The sequence below is a fragment of the Serinus canaria genome, chromosome 21, assembly GCF_022539315.1.
Source record: "Serinus canaria isolate serCan28SL12 chromosome 21, serCan2020, whole genome shotgun sequence".
In the NCBI taxonomy this organism is placed as follows: domain Eukaryota; kingdom Metazoa; phylum Chordata; class Aves; order Passeriformes; family Fringillidae; genus Serinus; species Serinus canaria.
In genome coordinates this window covers 6,454,465-6,460,700 of record NC_066334.1, presented here as the reverse complement: position 1 = coordinate 6,460,700, position 6,236 = coordinate 6,454,465, and the positions used below count along the sequence as shown (strand labels likewise).

General features: G+C 45.7%; 1 long non-coding RNA gene across 1 annotated transcript; it reads right to left on the bottom strand.

The window, feature by feature from the left end:
• Positions 1–2,722: 2,722 nt before the first annotated feature.
• Positions 2,723–4,343, bottom strand: LOC127060353 (uncharacterized). The gene is made up of 3 exons (XR_007779291.1): positions 3,896–4,343; positions 3,262–3,833; positions 2,723–3,114 (listed from the first exon to the last, which is right to left on the bottom strand). It is a non-coding gene; the product is annotated as an uncharacterized LOC127060353 (long non-coding RNA).
• Positions 4,344–6,236: the final 1,893 nt, after the last annotated feature.

Genomic DNA, 6,236 nt, shown 5'->3' with positions numbered 1-6,236 from the left:
GGAATTGAAGGGGGTCCTTCCAATATTCCTGGATTTCGGAATATTTGGATTTAAAGGATTTTACTCCCAGTGTTGGGAGTAAAAATCAGGATTTGGAATCAGAGTTTGCCGCTGCCTCTGAAAAAAAAGGAATATTGGGAAAATGGGATTAGAACTCAATTAAAATCCCAATAAAATTCCTATAAAACCAGCATGGAATTGCAGGGGGTCCTTCCAACCTTTGGAATATTGTGGAATATTTGGATTTAAGGGAGGATTGCCCAGGTTCTGATCAAGGTGAGGATTGAGTCTGCTGCAGCCTCTGAGTAATCACTGCCACGTCTTAATGACTCCTTTAATTACCCAGCGTGCTAACGAGCTCCCCTCCCCCTGCCCAGCTCCCCAAATGTTCCCTTTCCCCTCCCCCCACCCCAATTCCTGGGATCAGAGCAGGGAGAGGAAAATTTGGGAATTCTGTTGGGATCGAGCGGAGGCGGCGGAAAATCGCGGCCGGAGCCATTTTGGGTGGTTTGGAGATTTTTCCTCCCCTCGGGGTTTTTGGGGCTCTTTGGGTGCCTGGAAAAACCCAAATTTTCCAATTTTGGCTCAGCTGGATCCCAGCGGGATCGGCTCCTCCTGCTCCGGGGTTTGGGGGAGTCGGGCTCCGAGGGGGGAAGGAGAAGTTTAATAAAGACGGGTTCTTGCACTCGGGGTCAGCTCAGGCCCACGGAGCTTCCTCAAATCCCAGTTCTTGGGCAGAATCCCATTGCAAAATCCCAGTTTTTGGGGTACAATCCCATTGCAAAATCCCAGTTTTTGGGGAAATCCATTCAAATCCCATTTTTGGAATCCCATTGAAAATCCCAATTTTTGGGGTACAATCCCATTCAAATCCCATTTATTTGAGCTAATATTCCATTTCAAAATCCCATTTTTGGATATAAAAATCCCAATTTTTGGGGTAGAATTCCATTGAAAAAAGGAATATTTGAAATGGATTAGAACCTCTCAATTAAAATCCTCAATAGAATTGAAATAACATCGCCTGGAATTGCACAGGGGGTCCTTCCAATATTCCTGGAGTTCGGAATGATATTGGATTTTTTTTTAAGGGATGTTTTTCCCTGTGTGTGGGAGGAACAGATCAGGATTTGACCTCAGAGTTTGCCGCTGCCAGAGTTCTGAAAAACAAGAGGATATTGGGTGAGAAAATGGGATTAGAACTCAATTAAAATCCCCAATAAAATTGACTTATAAAATCAGCATGGAATTGAAGGGGGTCCTTCCAATAGTCCCTGGATTTCGGGAATATTTGGATTGTAAGGATTTTATTTCCCTGGTGTTGGGAGTAAAAATCAGGATTGGAATCAGATGTTTGCCCCTCTGGACCCCTCTGAAAAAAGATGATATTGGGAAAATGGGATTAGAATCTCAATTAAAATCCCAATCAAATTCCCTATAAAAACCAGCATGGAATTGCAGGGGGTCCTTCCAACCTTTGGAATATTGTGGAATATTTGGATTTAAGGGAGGATTGCCCAGGTTCTGATCAAGGTGAGGATTGAGTCTGCTGCAGCCTCTGAGTAATCACTGCCACGTCTTAATGACTCCTTTAATTACCCAGCGTGCTAACGAGCTCCCCTCCCCCTGCCCAGCTCCCCAAATGTTCCCTTTCCCCTCCCCCCACCCCAATTCCTGGGATCAGAGCAGGGAGAGGAAAATTTGGGAATTCTGTTGGGATCGAGCGGAGGCGGCGGAAAATCGCGGCCGGAGCCATTTTGGGTGGTTTGGAGATTTTTCCTCCCCTCGGGGTTTTTGGGGCTCTTTGGGTGCCTGGAAAAACCCAAATTTTCCAATTTTGGCTCAGCTGGATCCCAGCGGGATCGGCTCCTCCTGCTCCGGGGTTTGGGGGAGTCGGGCTCCGAGGGGGGAAGGAGAAGTTTAATAAAGACGGGTTCTTGCACTCGGGGTCAGCTCAGGCCCACGGAGCTTCCTCAAATCCCAGTTCTTGGGGTACAATCCCATTGCAAAATCCCAATTTTTGGGGTACAATCCCATTGCAAAATCCCAATTTTTTGGGGTACAATCCCATTGCAAAATCCCAGTTTTTGGGGTTAAATTCCATTCCAAAATCCCATTTATTTGAGTTACAATTCCATTTCAAAATCCCATTTTTTAGATATAAAAATCCCAATTTTTGGGGTACAATCCCATTTCAAAATCCCATTTATTTGAGCTAATATTCCATTTCAAAATCCCATTTATTTGAGATACAATTCCATTTCAAAATCCCAATTTTTGGATTTCAAAATCCCAATTTTTGGGTTACAATTCCATTTCAAAATCCCATTTTTGGGGGTAAAATTCCATTTCAAAATCCCATTTATTTGAGCTAGAATTCCATTTCCAAATCCCAATTTTTGCATTTCAAAATCCCATTTTTTTGGGTTGCAATTCCATTTCCAAGTCCCAATTTTGGGTTAGAATTCCCCTGGAAACGCAGGTGAAATCTGGGAGAGGGGTTTTGTCATCCAGGAGGATTCTTGGGAATTCTGCCGGATTTGGGGGATTTTAACTCAATTTAAACCTTTCCTCCTTCTCCTTTCCCTCATTTCCCCTTTTTCTTCTGCCTCTTTTCCAAGATCTTTTCTAAAACTAAAATAAAATGAATTTATTTCAATTAAATTGAAATTAAATTTAATTCAATTTATTTTCAATTTAAAATAAATTGAATTTATTTCCCTTTTGTTTTGCCCAACCTATCCATAAAAATGGGGATTTTGGGGTTTTTTTTGTAGTTTTTATTGTGATTTTTGGCAGGTTTTTTTAAATTATTTTGGTTCTTTTGGGGTTTTTAGGAGCTTTTTGTTGCTCTTTTGGAGCTTTTTGCTGTTCTTGAGTTTTGGGGGAGTTTCTCTCATTATTTTGGGGAGTTTTTGGTGTTTTTGTTGTGTTTTTTGTCAGGTTTTTGGTGTTATTTCAGGGTTTTTGGTGTTTTTTGGTGGTTGTTGAATTTTGGGGGATTTTTTTGGTGTTTTTTGAGGTTTTTTGAGGTTTTGGTGGGGTTTGCTCCAAGTTCAGGTTCAGGGTTTAAGCCTGGCTTTACTCCATAAGGACAAGGCCTCAGTGGGCCACCTGGGGATGGACTGGGATGGCACTGGGTGTTAACACTGGGCTGGAACTGGGTGGACGGAGGGAACGGGATTGAATGCTGGAACTGGGATTGAAATTGAACTGGGATGGGGAAAATGGGAGGACTGGGAGAGGACTGGGATTTTGAACTGGGATTGAACTGGGATGGAACTGGGATGGAACTGGGATGGAACTGGGATGGAACTGGGATGGAACTGGGATGGAACTGGGATGGAACTGGGATTGAACTGGGTTTAAACTGGGATTGAACTGGGATTGAACTGGTTTTAGTGGCTTTTAACTGGTTTTTAACTGGTTTTTAACTGGTTTTTAACTGGGTTTAAACTGGGATTTAACTGGGATTTAACTGGGTTTTAACTGGGTTTAAACTGGGATTAAACTGGTTTCTAACTGGTTTCTAACTGGTTTTTAACTGGGTTTTAACTGGGATTTAATGGGATTAAACTGGTTTTTAACTGGGATTTAACTGGTTTTTGACTGGTTTTTAACTGGTTCCAAACTGGTTTGAACTGGGTTTTTGCTTGGTTTCGAGCTGGGTTCTTACTGGGATTTTAACAGGTTTTAACTGGTTTTGAACTGTTTTTAACTGGGTTTTTATTGGTTTGAACTGGTTTTTAACTGGTTTTTAACTGGTTTTTACTGGTTTTAACTGGTTTTAACTGGGTTTTTATTGGTTTGAACTGGTTTTGAACTGTTTTTTACTGGTTTGAACTGGTTTTTACTGGTTTTAACTGGTTTTAACTGGGTTTTTATTGGTTTGAACTGGTTTTGAACTGGTTTTTACTGGTTTGAACTGGTTTTGGTGGTTTTTGATGTTCTCTTCAGAGCTGTCCTGGTGTAAAATTCCACTTTTTCCCCGGGATCAGATTTTTCCCATTCCTGTTTCACCTCCCAATTAAAACATCCATTTCCCCCCCCCAAAAAAAAATCACATTTTTAAAATTATTCCTTTAAAAATCCCAATTTCAAACCCTCAACCCAACAAATCCATTTGGGAAGGGGAAAATGGGATTTGCTTGGAATGAGGGATGGGGGAGGGGGATCTGAGAGTGGATTTTGAGGGAAATAAACAAAAGTGGGAAATTGATTTTTCATCCCCACCCTGAGCTCCAGATCCCACCCAAAATTTGGATTTTCAGGGCGTTTTAAAGGAGATTTTTGACCCCAGATCCCACCCAAAATTTGGATTTTCAGGGCGTTTTAAAGGAGATTTTTGACCCCCCAGGGGTCTCTGCCCCCCCCCAGGGGTCTCTGCCCCCCCAGGGGTCTCTGTCCCCCCCCAGGGGTCTCTGCCCCCCCAGGAGTTTCAGCCCCCCCCAGGGGTCTCAGCCCCCGGGGGTCTCTCCCCCCCCAGGGGTCTCTCCCCCTCCCCAGGGATCTCTGCCGCCCCCCAGGGGCTCTCCCCCTCCCCAGGGTCCTCTGCCCCCCAGAGGTCTCTGCCCCCCCCAGGAGTTTCTGCCCCGGGGGTCTCTCCCCCCCCCCAGGGTTCTCTCCCCCCCCCCCCCCCCAGGGATCTCTGCCCCCCCTCCCAGGGGTCTGCTCCCCCCCCCCCCCGGGGGTCTCTCCCCCCCCCGCCCCCCGCTGTGCGCTCCGGGCCGAGCCGGGCCGTGCTCTCCATCTTACTGGGCAGCATTGGACGATCTCTGCCCTCTAATACTGCCTGGTAATGATGATGAGGGCGGTCCCGAGCGCCGAGGGACCCCGCAGGAGTTAATCCCGGCCTAAAGCTCGGCTTAGGGCCCCAGAGCAAATCCAAACCCAGCTCGGAGTGGTGGGAGAGGGCGGGTTTAGTGTGGGTGGAAAATCTCGGTTCTGGCTAAGCCTGGCTCAGGGGAAATCCCTGGATCAGGGGCTGCAAAAATGCCAAAATATTCCCAAAAATGTGGGGGTGTCCAGGGGGGGGTTGGGAACAAGGGAAAAGTGGGAATTGTGTCCCAGAAATGGTCCAGGAGCTTGGATGTGAGTGTTGGCATTGCCTTGGGCTTCTGTGTTAAGTCAGGCTTAACCTCCTGTTCCTCTTTTAGGTCTGTGTTAAACCAGGCTTAACCTCATGTATTAAACCAGGCTTAACCTCATTATTTTATTTTGGATCTGCATTAAATCAGGCTTGACTTCATGTATTAAACCAGGCTTAACTTCATGTATTAAATCAGGCTTAACCTCCTGTTTCTGTTTTAGACCTGTACTAAAAATCTCTGACCTATGTTCAGTCAGGTTTAACCTCCTTTTCCCTTTTAGAACTGATTAAACCAGACTTAACCTCCCGCTTCTCTTTTAGACCTCTGCTAAAAGCTCTGACCTGTGTTCAGTCAGGTTTAACTTCATTTTCCCTTTTAGCTCACTTAATCCAGACTTAACCTCCTGTTTCTCTTGTCCGTCTCTCTCAAGCCAGGTTTAACCTCATTTTCCCTTTTAGAACTGATTAAACCAGACTTAACCTCCCGCTTCTCTTTTAGACCTGTACTAAAATCTCTGACCTGTGTTCAGTCAGGTTTAACCTCATTTTCCCTTTTAGCTCACTTAATCCAGGCTTAACCTCCTGTTTCTCTTGTCCGTCTCTCTCAAGCCAGTCGTAACCTCATTTCTCTTTTAGCTCACTTAATCCAGACTTAACCTCCTGTTTCTCTTGTCCGTCTCTCTCAAGCCAGGTTTAACCTCACGTTTCTCTTTTAGCCCTGCCTCAAGCCAGGCTCACCCCCCCAGTTCCCCTTTAAACCTGAATTAAATCCCTTTTCCTGCTCTTTTCCCCCCGATTTCCACCCCTCCCTCCCTGGCTCCGATTCCCCAGGAGCCGAAGCCGTTCCTGGTTTTTCCCTGGAATTCTGGAGATCCGGAGTTGCTGCTCCCGGTCCCCCGTGGGCATCTTACCAGGCAGTGCTGGATCTGAGCTCTACTCTAACACTGTCTGGTAACGATGTTCAAAGGGGACCCCACCCCGCATTCCACAGGGCGAGGATGGAGCCAGGAAAAACGGGAATTGGATCACAACTTCCTCTGGGAATGGTGGGGCTGCTCCACGGCTCTTAGGTCAGGCCTAACATCCCAAACCCGGGCTTTAGCAAAGGATTCAAAGTGGATTCATCACTCCAATAAAAAGGATTGCC